At 48.8% G+C, this 22,925-nt stretch overlaps 1 protein-coding gene across 1 annotated transcript in view; it reads left to right on the top strand.

Annotated features, from left to right (window-relative positions):
* Positions 1-1,942: 1,942 nt before the first annotated feature.
* LOC106577322 (EH domain-binding protein 1-like) overlaps positions 1,943-22,925 on the top strand; it is a 429,232-nt gene continuing 408,249 nt past the window's right edge. The window contains exon 1 of the mRNA XM_045701776.1: positions 1,943-2,023. The gene's annotated coding sequence lies outside the window, so the exon portion shown is untranslated. The remainder of the gene's footprint in view (positions 2,024-22,925) is intronic.

The raw sequence follows: 22,925 nt of genomic DNA, 5'->3' as shown, positions 1-22,925 counted from the left end.
GTAGCCTGTTAGACCAGACGGTGATAGCTAGGTAGTTACCCAGTAGCCCGTTAGACCAGACGGTGATAGCTAGGTAGTTTCCCTGTAGCCCGATAGACCAGACGGTGATAGCTAGGTAGTTTCCCAGTAGCCTGATAGCTAGGTAGTTTCCCAGTAGCCTGATAGACCAGACGGTGATAGCTAGGTAGTTTCCCAGTAGCCTGTTAGACCAGACAGTGATAGCTAGGTAGCTAACGCTAATGATGTACCGTCTGGGAGAATGGAATGGAATTACTTTCTCTCAGGACCTCCGCAAGGAATGTTGAATAATATGACATTTGGACATAAACTCTACTTGTTGTCTGGGTGGGTGGATCCTTATTCAGCTGGGTCTTCTGAGATGATTTATCCACAGCAAAGTATTATTAAAGACCTTTCAAAACACTGGTTGTGAGTTCAGATTTCTATCACCTGAAACATGTAAACAGATGCAGGCGAAGCATGAATACTAGGCCAGATACATTACGTTAGACCAGCCAGTGATGACTAACTATCAGGCATATTAAGCTTAGTCTTGGACTATAAAGAAGGTATTTCATTGGAGGATCTTTGTTGAGAATGTATTTTTTTAGTCCTGGACTAGTTGGTTCTATGTCTAGAAAACTGCCACCTTTCTGTGTTAACTAGCCGATCGATACAACATTGAACGTTTCTAAAGTTCAATACTCAGTGCATTCGTAAAGTATTCAGATCTCTTGACTTTTTCCACATTTTGTTACGTTACATCCTTATTCTAAAATGGATTAAATAGTTTTTTCCCCCTCATCAATCTACACATAATACCCCATAATGACAAAGCAATAACAGGTTTTCTGATTTATTTAGCAAATTTATGAAAAAAATGACTGAAATATCACATTTACCTGTTGGAAGGTGAACCTTTGCCCCAGTCTGATGTCCTGAGCGCTATGGAGCAGGTTTTCATCAAGGATTTCTCTGTACTTTGCTCTGTTCATCTTTCCCTCGATCCTGACTAGTCTCCCAGTCTCTGCCGCTGAAAACATATTCACAGCATGATGCTGCCACCACCATGCTTCACCATAGGGATGGTGCCAGGTTTCCTTCAGATGTGATGCTTGACATTCAGGCCAAAGAGTTGAATCTTGGTTTCATCAGACCAGAGAATCTTGTTTCTCAAGGCCTGAGAGTCCTTTAGGTGCCTTTTGGCAAACTCCAAGTGGGCTGACGTGCCTTTTACTGAGGAGTGGCTTCCGTCTGGCCACTCTACCATAAAGGCCGAATTGGTGGAGTGCTACAGAGATGGTTGTCCTTCTGGAAGGTTCTCCCATCTCCACAGAGGAACTCTGGAGCTCTGTCAGAGTGACCATCAGGTTCTTGATCACCTCCCCTGACCAAGGCCCTTCTCCCCAGATTGCTCAGTTTTGCCGGGCGGCCAGCTCTAGGAAGAGTCTTGGTGGTTACAAAGTTCTTCCATTTAAGAATGATGGAGGCCACTGTGTTCTTGGGACCTTCAATGCTGCAGACATTTACTACCCTTCCCCAGATCTGTGCCAAGACACAATCCTGACTCGGAACTCTACAGACAATTCCTTCAACCTCATGGCTTGGTTTTTGCTCTGACTTGCACTGTCAACTGTGGGACCTTATATAGACAGGTGTGTGCCTTTCCAAATCATGTCCAATCAATTGAATTTACCACAGGTGGACTCCAATCAAGTTGCAGAAACATCTCAAGGATGATCAATGGAAACAGGATGCACCTGAGCTCAATTCTGAGTGTCATAGCAAAGGGTCTGAATAGTAAATAAGGTATTTCTGTTTCTAATTTGTAATACATTTGTAAAAAAAAAAAAAAATGGTTTGTCATTATGGGGTATTGTGTGTAGATTGATGAGGGAATAAGGCTGTAAGGTAACAAACTGTGGAAAAGGAAGGGGTCTGAATACTTCCATGTTGTTTTCTCTCCAAGGACCCCCACGCAGAGGAGTTTGAAGACAAGGAGTGGACGTTTGTCATAGAAAATGTGAGTACGCATTACCTCTCCCCTCACTTATGGTGGACTGGACTGGACTGGACTGGGCTGGACTGGACTGTACTGTACTGGGCTGGACTGGACTGGGCTGGACTGGGCTATATGGATTGGGCTGGGCTATATGGACTGGGCTGGACTGGGTTATATGGACTGGGTTATATGGACTGGGCTATATGGACTGGGTTATATGGACCGGGCTATATGGACTGGACTGGGCTATATGGGCTGGACTGGGCTATATGGGCTGGACTGGGCTATATGGGCTGGACTGGGCTATATGGACAGGTCTGGACTATATGGGCTGGACTGGGTTATATGGACAGGGCTGGGCTATATGGGCTGGACAGGTCTGGGCTATATGGGCAGTGCTGGGTTATATGGACAGGGCTGGGCTATATGGGCTGTACTGGTCTGGCATTTAGATGTTCACATGCTGCCATCTAGTGGTCAGCCTCAGATATTCATTTTCAGTCCTTCAGTAAAAACATTCAGTGCTTCTCCATTGACGGGGAATGAAGTGGTATTAGGAACATCATGTGAGTGTTTGGCGTAGGACACTCATACCTTTACTGTGTGTTCAAAGAATGAGTACACCTTGGGGAATTCAGTCTCAGGTTGGGGAATCCAGAGCATGCTTCTAGTGCTGAGTCAAAGGTCCCGTCCTTACTTTCACCAGTCTGAGCATCACTGTGTGGAACCCCTGGCATGGGACCTTTATATTGTGTTTTCCACTGGGAGGGAAATAACAGATGGGGAGGAGACTCCTGGTTAGCACCAAGCCAGTCCACTTGTATCTCTCCAAAAATGCTCTCTCCCTTTCTCCATGTACCCCTCTCTCCCTCCCCTCATCTCCCCTCTCTTCCCTCTCTCCCCTCTCTCTCTCCCCTCTCTTCCTCTCTCTTGCCTTTCCCCTATCTTCCTCTCTCTCTCCCTCTTCCTCTCTTCCCCCACAACTCCACTCTTCCCCTCTCTCCCCTTCCCTCATCTCCCTTCTCTTCCTCTCTCTCCCCTCTCCCTATCTTCCTCTCTCCTCTTCCTCTCTCCCGTCTTTCCCTCCCCTTTTCTTCCTTTCTCTCTCTCTAATCTACCTCTCTCTCCCTCCATCTCCCCATGTCTTACTTCCTTATTCCCATCTCTTACTCCCTCGTTCCCCCTCTCTTCCTCTCTACCTCCATTTCCCCTCATCTCCCCATCTCTTCCTCTCCCCCTCATCTCTTCCCCCCTCCCCCTCATCTCTTACCCCCTCTCCCTCATCTTCCTCCCTCTCTCTCCCTCCCATGCCTTCCCCAATAGCATCATCATCTGATCTCTATAAAGGAGCTGTTTCACATGTTAGTTCTGCTTGTGATCCGTTCCTGTGAAGCTCAGAGATAAATATCCCTGACGCGTCTCATTTAATGGGTCTTACAGAAGAACATGGACATGTCAGTAGTGGCATGAAACACACGGCTGAAAAGAAGAGAGAATGTTGTTTTGTTTTGGGAGAACAGGACAAGGTGGTCTCTTGGTGAAGGATTGAGAAGAAACTGAATGTATTGCAAAGGTGAAAGTACAAAAACATGGTTGTGTGTAAGGGGGAGAGGTGTGGGGGAGAGGGGTGGAGGGAGGGGGAGGGAGGCGGAGAGGGGTGGAGGGAGGGGGACAGGGGTGGAGGGAGGTAGAGGAAGAGAGAGAAAGGGACCTATATGGTTGTGAGGTCTGGGGTCCACTCACTAAATGGGACAAAAAGCCAATTGAAACTGCATGCAGACATATACAGAGGTATGTCGAGAGAGGGAGGGAGGGGAGGTATGTTGAGAGAGGGAGGGAGGGGAGGTATGTCGAGAGAGAGAGAGAGAGAGAGGGAGGGGAGGTAGTCGAGAGAGAGAGAGAGAGAGAGGGAGGGGAGGTATGTCGAGAGAGAGAGAGAGAGGGAGGGGAGGTATGTCAGAGAGAGAGAGAGAGGGAGGGGAGGTAATGTCGAGAGAGAGGGAGGGGAGGTATGTCGAGAGAGAGAGGGAGGGGAGGTATGTCGAGAGAGAGGGAGGGAGGTATGTCGAGAGAGGGAGGGAGGGGAGGTATGTCGAGAGAGAGAGGGAGGGGAGGTATGTCGAGAGAGAGAGGGAGGGGAGGTATGTCGAGAGAGAGAGGGAGGGGAGGTATGTCGAGAGAGAGAGGGAGGGGAGGTATGTCGAGAGAGAGAGAGGGAGGGGAGGTATGTCGAGGAGAGAGAGAGAGAGAGGGAGGGGAGGTATGTCGAGAGAGAGAGAGAGAGGGAGGGGAGGTATGTCGAGAGAGAGAGAGAGAGGGAGGGAGGTATGTCGAGAGAGAGAGAGAGGGAGGGGAGGTATGTCGAGAGAGAGAGAGAGGGAGGGGAGGTATGTCGGAGAGAGAGAGAGGGAGGGGAGGTATGTCGAGAGAGAGAGAGGGAGGAGGTATGCCGAGAGAGAGAGAGAGAGGAGGGGAGGTATGTCGAGAGAGAGAGAGAGGGAGGGGAGGTATGTCGGAGGAGAGAGGGAGGGGAGGTATGTCGAGAGAGGGAGAGGGAGGGGAGGTATGTCGGAAGAGAGGGAGGGGAGGTATGTCGAGAGAGAGAGGGAGGGGAGGTATGTCGAGAGGGAGGGGAGGTATGTCGAGAGGGAGGGGAGGTATGTCGAGAGGGGAGGGGAGGTATGTCGAGAGGGGGGGAGGGGAGGTATGTCGGAGAGAGAGAGGGGAGGGGAGGTATGTCGAGAGAGAGAGAGAGGGGGAGGGGAGGTGAGGTCGAGAGAGAGAGAGGGGGAGGGGAGGTATGTCGAGAGAGAGAGAGGGGAGGGGAGGTATGTCGGAGAGAGAGGGGGAGGGGAGGTATGTCGAGAGATGGAGGGGAGGTATGTCGAGAGAGAGAGGGAGGGAGGTATGTCGAGAGAGAGAGTGGGAGGGGAGGTATGTCGAGAGAGAGAGTGGGAGGGGAGGTATGTCGAGAGAGAGAGAGAGGGGGAGGGGAGGATGTCGAGAGAGAGAGAGTGGGAGGGGAGGTATGTCGAAGAGAGAGAGAGTGGGAGGGGAGGTAGGTGTCAAGAGAGAGAGTGGGAGGGGAGGTATGTCAAGAGAGAGAGTGGGAGGGGAGGTATGTCGAGAGAGAGAGAGGGAGGGGAGGTATGTCAAGAGAGAGGGAGGGGAGGTAGGTCGAGAGAGAGAGGGGGAGGGGAGGTATGTCGAGAGAGAGAGGGGAGGGAGGTATGTCGGAGAGAGAGAGAGGGGAGGGGAGGTATGTCGAGAGAGGGGGGGAGGTATGTCGAGAGAGAGAGAGGAGGGGAGGTAGCGAAAGGGAGGATGTCGAGAGAGAGAGAGGGGGAGGGGAGGTAGGTCGAGAGAGAGGGGAGGGGAGGTATGTCGAGAGAGAGGAGGGGAGGTATGTCGAGAGAGAGAGGGGAGGGGAGGTATGTCGAGAGAGAGAGTGGGAGGGGAGGTATGTCGAGAGAGAGAGTGGGAGGGGAGGTATGTCAGAGAGAGAGGGGAGGGGAGGTATGTCAAGAGAGAGAGAGTGGGAGGGGAGGTATGTCAAGAGAGAGAGTGGGAGGGGAGGTATGTCAGAGAGAGAGAGGGGGAGGGGAGGTATGTCGAGAGAGGGAGGGGAGGTATGTCGAGAGAGAGGGAGGGGAAGGTATGTCGAGAGAGAGAGTGGGAGGGGAAGGTATGTCAAGAGAGAGAGAGTGGGAGGGGAGGTATGTCGAGACAGAGAGAGTGGGAGGGGAGGTATGTCGAGAGAGTGGGAGGGGAGGTATGTCGGAGAGAGAGGGAGGGGAGGTATGTCGAGAGAGAGAGGGAGAGGTATGCGCGAGAGAGGGGAAGGTAAGTAGAGAGGGATGGAGAGGTAAGTAGAGAGGGATGGAGAGGTATGTAGAGAGGGGGGATGGAGAGAGGGGTATGTGGAGGGAGGGGTATGTGGAGAGAGGGGTATGTGGAGAGAGGGGTATGTGGAGAGAGGGGTATGTGGAGAGAGGGGTATGTGGAGAGAGGGGGATGGAGAGAGGGGGATGGAGAGAGGGGTATGTGGAGAGAGGGGGGATGTAGAGAGGGGGATGGAGAGAGGGGGATGGAGAGGGGGATGGAGAGAGGGATGGAGAGAGGGGTATGTAGAGGGGGATGGAGAGAGGGAGGGGGAGAGAGCTATAGAGAGAGGGAGAGGTATTGTAGAGAGGTAGAGAGGGAGAGGTATGTGAGAGAGGGATGGAGAGAGGATAGAGAGAGGGAGGTAGAGGGGTGTGTGTAGAGGTAGAGGGGGTTATGTGGGGGTGTGTAGGGGTTATGTGGGGGTGTGTAGAGGTAGAGGGGGTTGTGTAGAGGTAGGGGGGGTTGTGTAGAGGTAGGGGGGGGTTGTGTAGAGGTAGGGGGGGTTGTGTAGAGGTAGGGGGGGTTGTGTAGAGGTAGGGGTTGTGTAGAGGTAGAGGGGGGGTATTCAGAGGTAGAGGGGGTTGTGATGCAAACCTGAAGAGAGGTGAAGGAGGGGTAGTGAGGCAGAGAGAACAAGCTGTCTGTTTAGGTAGGCTGGAGGTCAACGGACAGACAACAGATGGATTTATTCTGGATAGAAAGACAAGACAAGGCTGTGGAGCTGGGAGAAAGACCAGGACTGGAGGGGAGAGAGGGAGGAGGACACCCCTCCTACCTCACACACAGCAGAGAGGAGAGGGAGAGGAGAGGGGGAAGAGAGGGAGAGGAGAGAGGGAAGGAAGAGAGAGAGACAGAAGGGTGACAGATCTTAGAGGGAGTAAGTAAACAGGGGGAGAGGAGAGCGAGGTAGAGGACGGGAGGGAGGGGGGAGAGAGGAGGAGGGGAGAGAGGGTGGGGAATAAAGAAGAGAAGGAAAACAGAGCGAGAGAAAGAAAGGGGTGATACGGGAAGATGTGGAAGTGAAGAGGTTGAGAGGACGTTGTTCCAAGTGAGACTAACATCAAAGACCCTGACGGACGACGGACTGAACGAACTAGTTGGAGCAGATTACTCAGCTTGGGGGTTGTGTGCCACATTCTGACTGTTTGTCCTCGTTTGACAAAGCAGATGGTTTCAGTCGTCTTCAGCCAGCTGCTATGGAGCCAGATAGCTGCCAGACGGTTCACCCTACGTATCGTTAGGAACAGAACTAAATCCATCAGTAAATTGTTAGGATGGGAATTAAAGCTGTAAACGTTAAATTAGCTCTGTGAACATCCTGTTATATGTTAGGACGATGAAGGAACGTTTCCACGTTGAATTCTTACTTCCATCTCCCTTTACTCGGTTACACATCTTTTTCTACCTACAAACTTGTGTCAGGAATGTGGCATCTGCAAAGCACATGAACCAAACGTAGCTGGTGGAAGTTAATAGTCAGTCCAGCGACTCCAGACCAGACGTTTTGAAGCTTCGTTGTTCCCAAAATTAAAGTCTACAACTTGTTTGACAGCAGTGTTCACTAACGGCGTTATGCCAGTAGATGGCGAGTAGAGGCTTGGACCTTCAGGAAATGACTTGTGTGAGAATGATGAAGGGACTCCTGAGTGGCGCTGCGGTCTGAGACACGGCATCTCAGTGGTAGAGGCGTCACTACAGACCCTGGTTCCATTCCAGGCTGTACCACAGTGGTCGGAGACACTGCATCTCCGTGGTAGAGGCGTCACTACAGACCCTGGTTCCATTCCAGGCTGTATCACAGCGGTCTGAGACACTGCATCTCCGTGGTAGAGGAGTCACTACAGACCCTGGTTCCATTCCAGGCTGTATCACAGCGGTCTGAGACACTGCATCTCCGTGGTAGAGGCGTCACTACAGACCCTGGTTCCATTCCAGGCTGTACCACAGTGGTCTGAGACACTGCATCTCAGTGGTAGAGGCATCACTACAGACCCGGTTCCATTCCAGGCTGTATCACAGTGGTCTGAGACACTGCATCTCCGTGGTAGAGGAGTCACTACAGACCCTGGTTCCATTCCAGGCTGTATCACAGTGGTCTGAGACACTGCATCTCCGTGGTAGAGGAGTCACTACAGACCCTAGTTCCATTCCAGGCTGTATCACTACCGGCCGTGATTGGGAGTCCCATAGGGTGGCGACAATTGGCCCAGCGTTGTCCGGGTTTGGCCGGCTAGGCCGTCATTATAAATAAGAATTTGTTCTTAACTGACTTGCCTAGTTAAAGGTTAAATTAGATGTTTTTATAAAAGACAGAAGAACTTTGTCTAGAATAACTGCCTGAGCTGCAAAATAGAAAGTCAATATGATTTAGACTAGGTCTATTCTGCTGTCTAAATAGGTCTATTCCGCTATCTAAATGGGCCTATTCCGCTATCTAAATAGGCCTATCTAAATAGGCCTATTCCGCTGTCTAAATAGGTCTATTCCGCTATCTAAATAGGTCTACTCCGCTATCTAAATAGGTCTATTCCGCTGTCTAAATAGGTCTATTCCGCTATCTAAATGGGCCTATTCCGCTATCTAAATGGGCCTATTCCGCTATCTAAATGGGCCTATTCCGCTATCTAAATCGGCCATGCTGTTGTGTGTTATGTAAACATATACTGCTCCAAAAAATAAAGGGAACACTTAAACAACACATCCTAGATCTGAATGAATGAAATAATCTTATTAAATATTTTTTGTTTACATAGTTTAATGTGCCGACAACAAAATCACACAAAAAGAATCAATGGAAATCCAATTTATCAACCCATGGAGGTCTGGATTTGGCGTCACACTCAAAATTAAAGTGGAAAACCACACACAGGCTGATCCAACTTTGATGTAATGTCCTTAAAACAAGTCAAAATGAGGCTCAGTAGTGTGTGTGGCCCCCACGTGCCTGTATGACCTCCCTACAACGCCTGGGCATGCTCCTGATGAGGTGGCGGATTGTCTCCTGAGGGATCTCCTCCCAGACCTGGACTAAAGCATCCGCCAACTCCTGGACAGTCTGTGGTGCAACGTGGCGTTGGTGGATGGAGCGAGACATGATGTCCCAGATGTGCTCAATTGGATTCAGGTCTGGGGAACGGGCGGGCCAGTCCATAGCATCAATACCTTCCTCTTGCAGGAACTGCTGACACACTCCAGCCACATGAGGTCTAGCATTGTCTTGCATTAGGAGGAACCCAGGGCCAACCGCACCAGCATATGGTCTCACAAGGGGTCTGAGGATCTCATCTCGGTACCTAATGGCAGTCAGGCTACCTCTGGCGAGCACATGGAGGGCTGTGCAGCCCCCCAAAGAAATTCCACCCCACACCATGACTGACCCACCGCCAAACCGGTCATGCTGGAGGATGTTGCAGGCAGCAGAACGTTCTCCACGGGCGTCTCCAGACTCTGTCACGTCTGTCACGTGCTCAGTGTGAACCTGCTTTCATCTGTAACGAGCACAGGGCGCCAGTGGCGAATTTGCCAATCTTGGTGTTCTCTGGCAAATGCCAAATGTCCTGCACGGTGTTGGGCTGTAACCACAACCCCCACCTGTGGACGTCGGGCCCTCATACCACCCTCATGGAGTCAGTTTCTGACCGTTTGAGCAGACACATGCACATTTGTGGCCTGCTGGAGGTCATTGCAGGGCTCTGGCAGTGCTTCTCCTGCTCCTCCTTGCATAAAGGCGGAGGTAGCGGTCCTGCTGCTGGGTTGTTACCCTCCTACGGCCTCCTCCACGTCTCCTGATGTACTGGCCTGTCTCCTGGTAGCGCCTCCATGCTCTGGACACTACGCTGACAGACACAGCAAACCTTCTTGCCACAGCTCGCATTGATGTGCCATCCTGGATGAGCTGCACTACCTGAGCCACTTGTGTGGGTTGTAGACTCCGTCTCATGCTACCACTAGAGTGAAAGCACCGCCAGCATTCAAAAGTGACCAAAACATCAGCCAGGAAGCATAGGAACTAAGAAGTGGTCTGTGGTCCCCACCTGCAGAACCACTCCTTTATTGGGGGTGTCTTGCTAATTGCCTATAATTTCCACCTGTTGAATATTCCATTTGCACAACAGCATGTGAAATTTATTGTCAATCCGTGTTGCTTCCTAAGTGGAAAGTTTGATTTCACAGAAGTGTGATTGACTTGGAGTTACATTGTGTTGTTTAAGTGTTCCCTTTATTTTTTTGAGCAGTGTATAATTGTCTGATTTATGTTTATAGCCGAGTGGGGCTACTGTAGTGATCATGTAACATAATGAATCAGACAGTATAAATAAACACTGATTTAAATAAACACACTGATTTAAATAAACACTGATTTAAATAAACACTGATTTAAATAAACACACGGATGAGAGTGTTCTATTCTCTTTGATTTAGTTCCTATTGCAACTCAGACAAAAGACTGAATGGAAGACTGACATATAAGGAAGACTGACTGACTGACTGAATGGAAGACTGACTGAACTGACTGAATGGAAGACTGACTGAACTGACTAGAATGGAAGACTGACTGAACTGAACTGACTGAATGGAAGACATACTGACTGAACTGAACTGACTGAATGGAAGACTGACTGACTGATTTAAATAAACACACTGATTTAATTAAACACTGATTTAAATGAACACACTGATTTAAATAAACACACGGATGAGAGTGTTCTATTCTCTTTGATTTAGTTCCTATTGCAACTCAGACAAATGACTGAATGGAAGACTGACTGAATGGAAGACTGACTGAATGGAAGACATACTGACTGAACTGAACTGACTGAATGGAAGACTGACTGACTGACTGAATGGAAGACATACTGACTGACTGAACTGACTGAATGGAAGACATACTGACTGAGCTGGCTGAAGGGAAGACTGACTGACTGAACTGACTGAAGGGAAGACATACTGACTGAACTGACTGACTGAACTGAACTGACTGAAGGGAAGACATACTGACTGACTGAACTGACTGAAGGGAAGACATACTGACGAACTGAACTGAACTGACTGAAGGGAAGACTGACTGACTGAACTGACTGGAAGGGAAGACTGACTGACTGACTGAACTGAATTGACTGAAGGGAAGACTGACTGACTGACTGACTGACTGACTGAACTGAACTGACTGAAGGGAAGACATACTGACTGAAGAACCGAGAAGGGAAGGCATACTGACTGATCTGAACTGACTGAAGGGAAGACTGACTGACTGAACTGACTGAAGGGAAGACGACTGACTGACTGAACTAGATGACTGAAGGGAAGACTGACTGACTGACTGAACTGAACTGACTGAAGGGAAGACGACTGACTGACTGACTGACTGACTGAACTGAACTGACTGAAGGGAAGACATACTGACTGACTGAACTGAACTGACTGAAGGGAAGACATACTGACTGACTGAACTGAACTGACTGAAGGGAAGACATACTGACTGACTGAACTGACTGAAGGGAAGACATACTGACTGACTGAACTGACTGAAGGGAAGACATACTGACTGAACTGAACTGAAGGGAAGACATACTGACTGAACTGAACTGAAGGGAAGGCATACTGACTGAACTGAACTGAAGGGAAGGCATACTGACTGAACTGAACTGACTGAAGGGAAGACATACTGACTGAACTGAACTGGCTGACGGGAAGACATACTGACTGAACTGGCTGAAGGGAAGACTGACTGACTGAACTGGCTGAAGGGAAGACTGACTGACTGAACTGGCTGAGGCAAGGGAGGAAGACTGACTGACTGAACTGGCTGAAAGGGAGGAAGACTGACTGACTGAACTGGCTGAAGGGAATACTGACTGACTGAACTGGCTGAAGGGAAGACATACTGACTGAACTGAACTGACTGAATGGAAGACATACTGAACTGACTGAAGGGAAGACATACTGACTGAACTGAACTGACTGAAGGGAAGACTGACTGACTGACTGAACTGACTGAAGGGAATACTGACTGACTGACTGAACTGAATTGACTGAAGGGAAGACTGACTGACTGACTGAACTGAACTGACTGAAGGGAAGACATACTGACTGACTGAACTGAACTGACTGAAGGGAAGACATACTGACTGACTGAACTGAACTGACTGAAGGAAGACATACTGACTGAACTGAACTGACTGAATGGAAGACTGACTGACTGACTGAATGGAAGACATACCGACTGACTGAACTGACTGAATGGAAGACATACTGACTGAGCTGGCTGAAGGGAAGACTGACTGACTGAACTGACTGAAGGAAGACATACTGACTGAACTGACTGACTGAACTGAACTGACTGAAGGGAAGACATACTGACTGACTGAACTGACTGAAGGGAAGACATACTGACTGACTGAAGGGAAGACATACTGACTGAACTGAACTGACTGAAGGGAAGACTGACTGACTGAACTGACTGAAGGGAAGACTGACTGAACTGAATTGACTGAAGGGAAGACTGACTGAACTGAACTGACTGAAGGGAAGACATACTGACTGAACTGAACTGACTGAAGGAAGGCATACTGACTGATCTGAACTGACTGAAGGGAAGACCGACTGACCGAACTGACTGAAGGGAAGACTGACTGACTGAACTGAATTGACTGAAGGGAAGACTGACTGACCGACTGAACTGAACTGACCGAAGGAAGACATACTGACTGACTGAACTGAACTGACTGAAGGGAAGACATACTGACCGACTGAACTGAACTGACCGAAGGGAAGACATACTGACTGACTGAACTGAACTGACTGAAGGGAAGACATACTGACTGAACTGAACTGACTGAAGGGAAGCGCATACTGACTGAACTGGCTGAAGGAAGACATACTGACCGACTGAACTGACTGAAGGGAAGACATACTGACTGAACTGAACTGAAGGGAAGGCATACTGACTGAAACTGAACTGAAGGGAAGGCATACTGACTGAACTGAACTGACTGAAGGGAAGACATACTGACTGAACTGAACTGACTGAAGGAAGACATACTGACCGAACTGAACTGAAGGGAAGGCATACTGACTGAACTGAACTGAAGGGAAGGCATACTGACCGAACTGAACTGACTGAAGGGAAGACATACTGACTGAACTGAACTGGCTGACGGGAAGACATACTGACTGAACTGGCTGAAGGGAAGACCGACTGACTGAACTGGCTGAAGGGAAGACTGACTGAACTGGCTGAAGGGACGACTGACTGAAGGGAAGACTGACCGACTGAACTGGCTGAAGGGAAGACTGACTGACTGAACTGGCTGAAAGGGGAGGAAGACTGACTGACTGAACTGGCTGAAGGGAATACTGACCGACTGAACTGGCTGAAGGAAGCATACTGACCGAACTGAACTGACTGAATGGAAGATATACTGACTGACTGAACTGACTGAAGGGAAGACATACCGATCGACTGAAGGAAGACATACTGACTGAACTGAACTGACTGAAGGGAAGACTGACTGACTGACTGAACTGAAATTGACTGAAGGGAAGACGACCGACTGACTGACTGACTGACTGACTGACTGACTGAACTGAACTGACTGAAGGGAAGACATACTGACTGACTGAACTGAACTGACTGAAGGGAAGACATACTGACTGACTGAACTGAACTGACTGAAGGGAAGACATACTGACTGAACTGAACTGACTGAAGGGAAGGCATACTGACTGATCTGAACTGACTGAAGGGAAGACTGACTGACTGAACTGACTGAAGGGAAGACCGACTGAACTGAATTGACTGAAGGGAAGACTGACTGACTGACCTGACTGACTGACTGAACTGACTGACTGAGACATACTGACTGAACTGAACTGACTGAAGGGAAGACATACTGACTGACTGAACTGACTGAAGGGAAGACATACTGACTGACTGAACTGAACTGACTGAAGGGAAGACATACTGACTGACTGAACTGAACTGACTGAAGGGAAGACATACTGACTGACTGAACTGAACTGACTGAAGGGAAGACATACTGACTGACTGAACTGAACTGACTGAAGGGAAGACATACTGACCGAACTGAACTGAAGGGAAGGCATACTGACTGAACTGAACTGGAAGGGAAGCGCATACTGACTGAACTGAACTGGCTGAAGGGAAGACATACTGACCGAACTGGCTGAAGACTGACTGACTGAACTGGCTGAAGGGAAGACTGACTGACTGAACTGGCTGAAGGGACGACTGACTGAAGGGAAGACTGACTGACTGAACTGAACTGGCTGGAAGGGAAGACATGCTGACTGAACTGAACTGACTGAAGGGAAGACATACTGACTGAATCTGAACTGACTGAAGGGAAGACATACTGACTGAACTGAACTGACTGAAGGGAAGGCATACTGACTGAACTGAACTGGCTGAAGGGGAGACTGACTGACTGACTGAACTGGCTGAAGGGAAGACATACTGATTGAACTGACTACATACTGACTGAACTGGCTGAAGGGAAGACCGACTGACTGAACTGACTGAAGGGAAGACTGACTGACTGAACTGAACCGACTGAAGGGAAGACTGACTGACTGAACTGACTGAAGGGAATACTGACCGACTGAACTGAACTGACTGAAGGGAAGACTGACTGACTGACTGAACGACTGAAGGGAAGACTGAAGGGAAGACCGAACTACGACTGAACGGAACTGACTGAAGGGAAGACTGACTGACTGAACTGGCTGAAGGGAAGACTGACTGACTGAACTGACTGAAGGGAAGACTGACTGAACTGACTGAAGGGAAGACTGACTGAACTGGCTGAATGGAAGACTGACTGACTGAACTGACTGAAGGGAAGACTGACTGACTGAACTGGCTGAAGGGAAGACTGACTGACTGAACTGGCTGAAGGGAAGACTGACTGACTGAACTGGCTGAAGGGACGACTGACTGAAGGAAGACTGACTGACTGAACTGGCTGAAGGGAAGACTGACTGACTGAACTGGCTGAAAGGAAGGAAGGAAGACTGACTGACTGAACTGGCTGAAGGGAATACTGACTGACTGAACTGGCTGAAGGGAAGACATACTGACTGAACTGAACTGACTGAAAGGAAGACGACTGACTGAACTGACTGAAGGGAAGACTGACCGACTGACTGAACTGAATTGACTGAGACGACGACGACTGACTGACAACGAGACGACGACTGACTGAAATGACGACGACTGAACTGAACTGACTGAAGGAAGACATACTGACTGACTGAACTGACTGAAGGGAAGACATACTGACTGAACTGAAGGGAAGACATACTGACCGAACTGAACTGACTGAAGGGAAGACGACTGACGTAACTGACTGAAGGGAAGACTGACTGACTGACTGACTGACTGACTGAACTGAACTGACTGAAGGGAAGATACTGACTGACTGAACTGAACTGACTGAAGGGAAGACATACTGACTGACTGAACTGAACTGACTGAAGGGAAGACAACTGACTGACTGAACTGAACTGACTGAAGGGAAGACTGACTGACGAACTGACTGAAGGGAAGACTGACCGACTGAACTGACTGAAGGGAAGACTGACTGACTGACTGAACTGAATTGACTGAAGGGAAGACTGACTGACTGACTGACTGACTGACGACTGGACTGAGACTGAACTGACTGAAGGAAGACATACTGACTGACTGAACTGAACTGACTGAAGGGAAGACATACTGACTGACGAACTGAACTGACTGAAGGGAAGACATACTGCAACTGAACTGAACTGAAGGGAAGGCAGACTGACTGAACTGGAACTGAAGGGAAGACTGACTGAACTGAACTGACTGAAGGAAGGCAACTGACTGAACTGAACTGACTGAAGGGAAGACATACTGACTGAACTGAACTGGCTGAAGGGAAGACATACTGACTGAACTGAACTAGACTGGAAGGGAAGACATACTGACTGAACTGGCTGAGGCCACTGACTGAAGGGAAGACAGGACTGACTTGAACTGGCTGAAGGGAAGACTGACAGACTGAACTGGCTGAAGGGAAGACTGACTGACTGAACTGGCTGAAGGGACGACTGACTGAAGGGAAGACTGACTGAACTGAACTGACTGAAGGAAGACTGACTGACTGAACTGGCTGAAGGGAAGACTGACTGACTGAACTGACTGAAGGGAAGACTGACTGACTGAACTGAACTGACTGAAGGGAAGACCGACTGACTGAACTGAACTGACTGAAGGGAAGACTGACTGACTGAACTGAACTGACTGAAGGGAAGACTGACTGACTGAGACTGAACTGACTGAAGGGAAGACTGACTGACTGAACTGAACTGACTGAAGGGAAGACTGACTGACTGAACTGAACTGACTGAAGGGAAGACTGACTGACTGAACTGAACTGACTGAAGGGAAGACTGACTGACTGAACTGACTGAATGGAAGACTGACTGAACTGGCTGAATGGAAGACTGACTGACTGAACTGACTGAAGGGAAGACTGACTGACTGAACTGGCTGAAGGGAAGACTGACTGACTGAACTGGCTGAAGGGAAGACTGACTGACTGAACTGGCTGAAGGAGACGACTGACTGAAGGAAGACTGACTGACTGAACTGGCTGAAGGGAAGACTGACTGACTGAACTGGCTGAAGGGAAGACATACTGACTGAACTGAACTGACTGAATGGAAGACATACTGACTGGCTGAACTGACTGAAGGGAAGACATACTGACTGACTGAAGGGAAGACATACTGACTGAACTGAACTGACTGAAGGGAAGACTGACTGACGTAACTGACTGAAGGGAAGACTGACTGACTGACTGACTGACTGACTGAACTGAACTGACTGAAGGGAAGACATACTGACTGACTGAACTGACTGAAGGGAAGACATACTGACTGACTGAACTGAACTGACTGAAGGGAAGACAACTGACTGACTGAACTGAACTGACTGAAGGGAAGACATACTGACTGATCTGGAACTGACTGAAGGGAAGACTGACTGACCGAACTGACTGAAGGGAAGACTGACTGACTGACTGAACTGAATTGACTGAAGGGAAGACTGACTAACTGACTGACTGACTGACTGACTGACTGACTGACTGACTGACTGACTGACTGACTGACTGACTGACTGACTGACTGACTGACTGACTGAACTGAACTGACTGAAGGGAAGACATACTGACTGACTGAACTGAACTGACTGAAGGAAGACATACTGACTGACTGAACTGAACTGACTGAAGGGAAGACATACTGACTGAACTGAACTGAAGGGAAGGCATACTGACTGAACTGAACTGAAGGGAAGGCATACTGACTGAACTGAACTGAAGGGAAGGCATACTGACTGAACTGAACTGAAGGGAAGGCATACTGACTGAACTGAACTGAAGGGAAGGCATACTGACTGAACTGAACTGACTGAAGGGAAGGCATACTGACTGAACTGAAATAACTGAAGGAAAGGCATACTGACTGAACTGAATTGACTGAAGGGAAGACATACTGACTGCACTGAACTGGCTGAAGGGAAGACATACTGACTGAACTGGCTGAAGGGAAGACTGACTGACTGAACTGGCTGAAGGGAAGACTGACTGACTGAACTGGCTGAAGGGACGACTGACTGAAGGGAAGACTGACTGACTGAACTGGCTGAAGGGAAGACTGACTGACTGAACTGGCTGAAGGGACGACAGACTGACTGAACTGACTGAAGGGAAGACTGACTGACTGAACTGGCTGAAGGGAAGACTGACTGACTGAACTGGCTGAAGGGAAGACTGACTGAACTGGCTGAAGGGACGACTGACTGACTGAACTGACTGAAGGGAAGACTGACTGAACTGAACTGACTGAAGGGAAGACTGACTGACTGAACTGACTGAAGGGAAGACTGACTGACTGAACTGAACTGATTGAAGGGAAGACTGACTGACTGAACTGAACTGACTGAAGGGAAGACTGACTGAACTGAACTGACTGAAGGGAAGACTGACTGAACTGAACTGACTGAAGGGAAGACTGACTGAACTGAACTGACTGAAGGGAAGACTGACTGACTGAACTGAACTGGCTGAAGGGAAGACATACTGACTGAACTGAACTGACTGAAGGGAAGACATACTGACTGAACTGAACTGACTGAAGGGAAGGCATACTGACTGAACTGAACTGACTGAAGGGAAGACATACTGACTGACTGAACTGGCTGAAGGGGAGACTGACTGACTGAACTGGCTGAAGGGGAGACTGACTGACTGAACTGGCTGAAGGGAAGACATACTGACTGAACTGACTACATACTGACTGAACTGGCTGAAGGGAAGACTGACTGACTGAACTGACTGAAGGGAAGACTGACTGACTGAACTGAACTGACTGAAGGGAAGACTGACTGACTGAACTGAACTGACTGAAGGGAAGACTGACTGACTGAACTGAACTGACTGAAGGGAAGACTGACTGACTGAACTGAACTGACTGAAGGGAAGACTGACTGACTGACTGAACTGACTGAAGGGAAGACTGACTGACTGACTGAACTGACTGAAGGGAAGACTGACTGACTGACTGAACTGACTGAAGGGAAGACTGACCGACTGACTGAACTGAACTGACTGAAGGGAAGACTGACTGACTGAACTGAACTGACTGAAGGGAAGACTGACTGACTGACTGAACTGAACTGACTGAAGGGAAGACTGACTGACTGACTGAACTGAACTGACTGAAGGGAAGACAGACTGACTGACTGACTGACTGAACTGAACTGACTGAAGTTAAGACTGACTGACTGACTGACTGAACTGAACTGACTGAAGTTAAGACTGACTGACTGACTGACTGACTGAACTCGCTGAAGGGAAGACTGACTGACTGAACTGGCTGAAGGGAAGACTGACTGACTGAACTGGCTGAAGGGAAGACTGACTGACTGACTGACTGAAGGGAAGACTGACTGACTGAACTGAACTGACTGAAGGGAAGACTGACTGACTGAACTGAACTGAACTGACTGAAGGGAAGACTGACGCTGAACTGACTGAAGGAAGACTGACTGACTGAACTGGCTGAAGGGGAAGACTGACTGACTGGAACTGGCTGAAGGGAAGACTGACTGACTGAACTGGCTGAAGGGAAGACTGACTGACTGAACTGGCTGAAGGGAAGACTGACTGACTGAACTGAACTGACTGAAGGGAAGACTGACTGACTGAACTGAACTGACTGAAGGGAAGACTGACCGACTGAACTGAACTGACTGAAGGGAAGACCGACTGACTGAACTGAACTGACTGAAGGGAAGACTGACTGACTGACTGAACTGACTGAAGGAAGACTGACTGACTGACTGAACTGACTGAAGGGAAGACTGACTGACCGACTGAACTGACTGAAAGGAAGACTGACTGACTGACTGAACTGAACTGACTGAAGGGAAGACGACTGACTGACTGAACTGAACTGACTGAAGGGAAGACTGACTGACTGACTGAACTGAACTGACTGAAGGGAAGACAGACTGACTGACTGACTGACTGAACTGAACTGACTGAAGTTAAGACTGACTGACTGACTGACTGAACTGAACTGACTGAAGTTAAGACTGACTGACTGACTGACTGACTGAACTCGCTGAAGGGAAGACTGACTGACTGAACTGGCTGAAGGGAAGACTGACTGACTGAACTGGCTGAAGGGAAGACTGACTGACTGACTGACTGAAGGGAAGACTGACTGACTGAACTGAACTGACTGAAGGGAAGACTGACTGACTGACTGAACTGAACTGACTGAAGGGAAGACTGACTGACTGACTGAACTGACTGAAGGGAAGACTGACTGACTGAACTGGCTGAAGGGAAGACTGACTGACTGAACTGGCTGAAGGGAAGACTGACTGACTGAACTGGCTGAAGGGAAGACTGACTGACTGAACTGGCTGAAGGGAAGACTGACTGACTGAACTGGCTGAAGGGAAGACCGACTGACTGAACTGGCTGAAGGGAAGACTAACTGACTGAAGGGAAGACTGACTGAACTGACTGAAGGGAAGACTGACTGAACTGACTGAAGGGAAGACTGACTGAACTGACTGAAGGGAAGACTGACTGAACTGACTGAAGGGAAGACTGACTGAACTGACTGAATGGAAGACTGACTGAACTGCCTGAATGGAAGACTGACTGACTGACTGAACTGGCTGAAAGGAAGACTGACTGACTGAACTGACTGAAGGGAAGACTGACTGACTGAACTGGCTGAAGGGAAGACTGACTGACTGAACTGGCTGAAGGGAAGACTGACTGACTGAACTGGCTGAAGGGAAGACTGACTGACTGACTGAACTGGCTGAAGGGAATACTGACTGACTGACTGAACTGGCTGAAGGGAATACTGACTGACTGAACTGGCTGAAGGGAAGACTGACTGGCTGAAGGGAAGACTGACTGACTGAACTGACTGAAGGGAAGACTGACTGAACTGGCTGAATGGAAGACTGACTGACTGACTGAACTGGCTGAAGGGAAGACTGACTGACTGACTGAACTGGCTGGAAAGGAAGACTGACTGACTGAACTGACTGAAGGGAAGACTGACTGACTGAACTGGCTGAAGGGAAGACTGACTGACTGAACTGGCTGAAGAGGAAGACTGACTGACTGAACTGGCTGAAGGGAAGACTGACTGACTGAACTGACTGAACGGAAGACTGACTGACTGAACTGGCTGAAGGGAAGACTGACTGACTGAACTGGCTGAAGGGAATACTGACTGACTGACTGAACTGGCTGAAGGGAATACTGACTGACTGACTGAACTGGCTGAAGGGAATACTGACTGACTGACTGAACTGGCTGAAGGGAATACTGACTGACTGACTGAACTGGCTGAAGGGAAGACTGACTGACTGACTGAACTGGCTGAAGGGAAGACTGACTGACTGAACTGGCTGAAGGGAAGACTGACTGACTGAACTGGCTGAAGGGAAGACTGACTGACTGAACTGACTGAAGGGAAGACTGACTGAACTGGCTGAATGGAAGACTGACTGACTGAACTGGCTGAAAGGAGGGAAGACTGACTGACTGACTGAACTGGCTGAAAGGAAGGAAGACTGACTGATTGAACTGGCTGAAAGGAAGGAAGACTGACTGACTGAACTGGCTGAAGGGAAGACTGAATGACTGAACTGGCTGAAGGGAAGACTGACTGACTGACTGACTGAACTGGCTGAAGGGAAGACTGACTGACTGACTGAACTGGCTGAAGAGAAGACTGACTGACTGACTGAACTGGCTGAAGGGAAGACATACTGACTGACTGAACTGGCTGAAGGGAAGACATACTGACTGAACTGGCTGAAGGGAAGACATACTGACTGAACTGGCTGAAGGGAAGACATACTGACTGAACTGGCTGAAGGGAAGACTGACTGACTGAACTGGCTGAAGGGAAGACTGACTGACTGAACTGGCTGAAGGGAAGACTGACTGACTGAACTGGTCGAAGGGAAGACTGACTGACTGAACTGGCTGAAGGGAAGACAGACTGACTGAACTGGCTGAAGGGAAGACTGACTGACTGAACTGGCTGAAGGGAAGATTGACTGACTGAACTGGCTGAAGGGAAGATTGACAGACTGAACTGGCTGAAGGAAGCCTGACTGACTGAACTGGCTGAAGGGAAGCCTGACTGACTGAACTGGCTGAAGGGAAGACTGACTGACTGAACTGAACTGACTGAATGGAAAGACTGACTGACTGACTGACTGACCAGGGAAGACTGACTGACTGAACTGACTGAAGTGGGAATTAAATGATCAGATATGTTGTTAAGTTAAAAGCATCATGGATGCTGTGCATTTTATTTGTCTAGTTGCCAATAGGCCGACACCAATGTGTTACTATGTGATATCAGACCTCAAGAGACCAATCAGAGCAGAGATCTGGTTCCCTTTACTGGTGCCATTAGACAGTCATTCTGTCCTCAGACACCAGAGGGCAGTACAACATAATCACTAATACACTCACACTGCATCGACTGACCAGGACTCTGTGTGTGTGTGTGTGTGTGTGTGTGTGTGTGTGTGTGTGTGTGTGTGTGTGTGTGTGTGTGTGTGTGTGTGTGTGTGTGTGTGTGTGTGTGTGTGTGTGTGTGTGTCCTGTGTGTGTGTGTGTCCTATCTGTGTGTGTGTCCTGTCTGTGTAGACCAGGACAGTCTACTCTAAAATCAGAACCCGCTATCTGGGTTAGTTCATATATATATTTCGCTCCATGAATGAATGCAGCCAGGGAGATAGAAGGAGAAAGAGGAGGAGGACGAGAGAAGAGAAGAGGAGAGGTGAGTTTTCCTGACCCCTCATCAGAGAGGAGAGGAGAAAGGGAAGAATAAGCTATTGTCCTCCCCCTCTGAGATGATGAAATTCCAGATCCCTCGCTCTGACCGAGACGTGGTTTAATCTGGAGGCCCTCCACTCTTAATCCCCCCGTCTGTCTGTCCAATTATCATCGCCGCTCCCAGATTGGATTTTGTCATTGAAAATGGCAGTGTCAAACGGCACCTTTCTCTCTCTATCTATCACCCACTTTCTCTGCACCTCTCTCTCTCTCTTTCTCTCTCTCTTCTCTCTCTCTCTCTCTCTCTCTTCCTCTCTCTTCCTCTCTCTCTCTCTTCCTCTCTCACTCTCTCTTCCTCTCTCTCTCCTCTCTCTCTCCCTCTCTCCTCTCTCACTTCCTCTCTCTTCCTCTCTCTCTCTTCCTCTCTCACTTCCTCTCTCTTCCTCTCTCACTTCCTCTCTCTCTCTTCTCTCTCTCTCTCTCGCTCTCTCTCTTTTTCTCTCTCGCTCTATTTTCAATTCAATTCAATTTGCTTTATTGGCATGACGTAACAATGTACATATTGCCAAAGCTTATTTTGGATATTTACAATATATATACAAAAAATAATAATAATAAAAAAGAGAATGAAAATGGTCAACGGGACAACAGTAACA

The sequence above is a fragment of the Salmo salar genome, chromosome ssa18, assembly GCF_905237065.1.
Source record: "Salmo salar chromosome ssa18, Ssal_v3.1, whole genome shotgun sequence".
NCBI lineage: Eukaryota > Metazoa > Chordata > Actinopteri > Salmoniformes > Salmonidae > Salmo > Salmo salar.
Note: the sequence above shows the minus strand (reverse complement) of the source record. Positions and strands in the feature narration are given on the sequence as shown.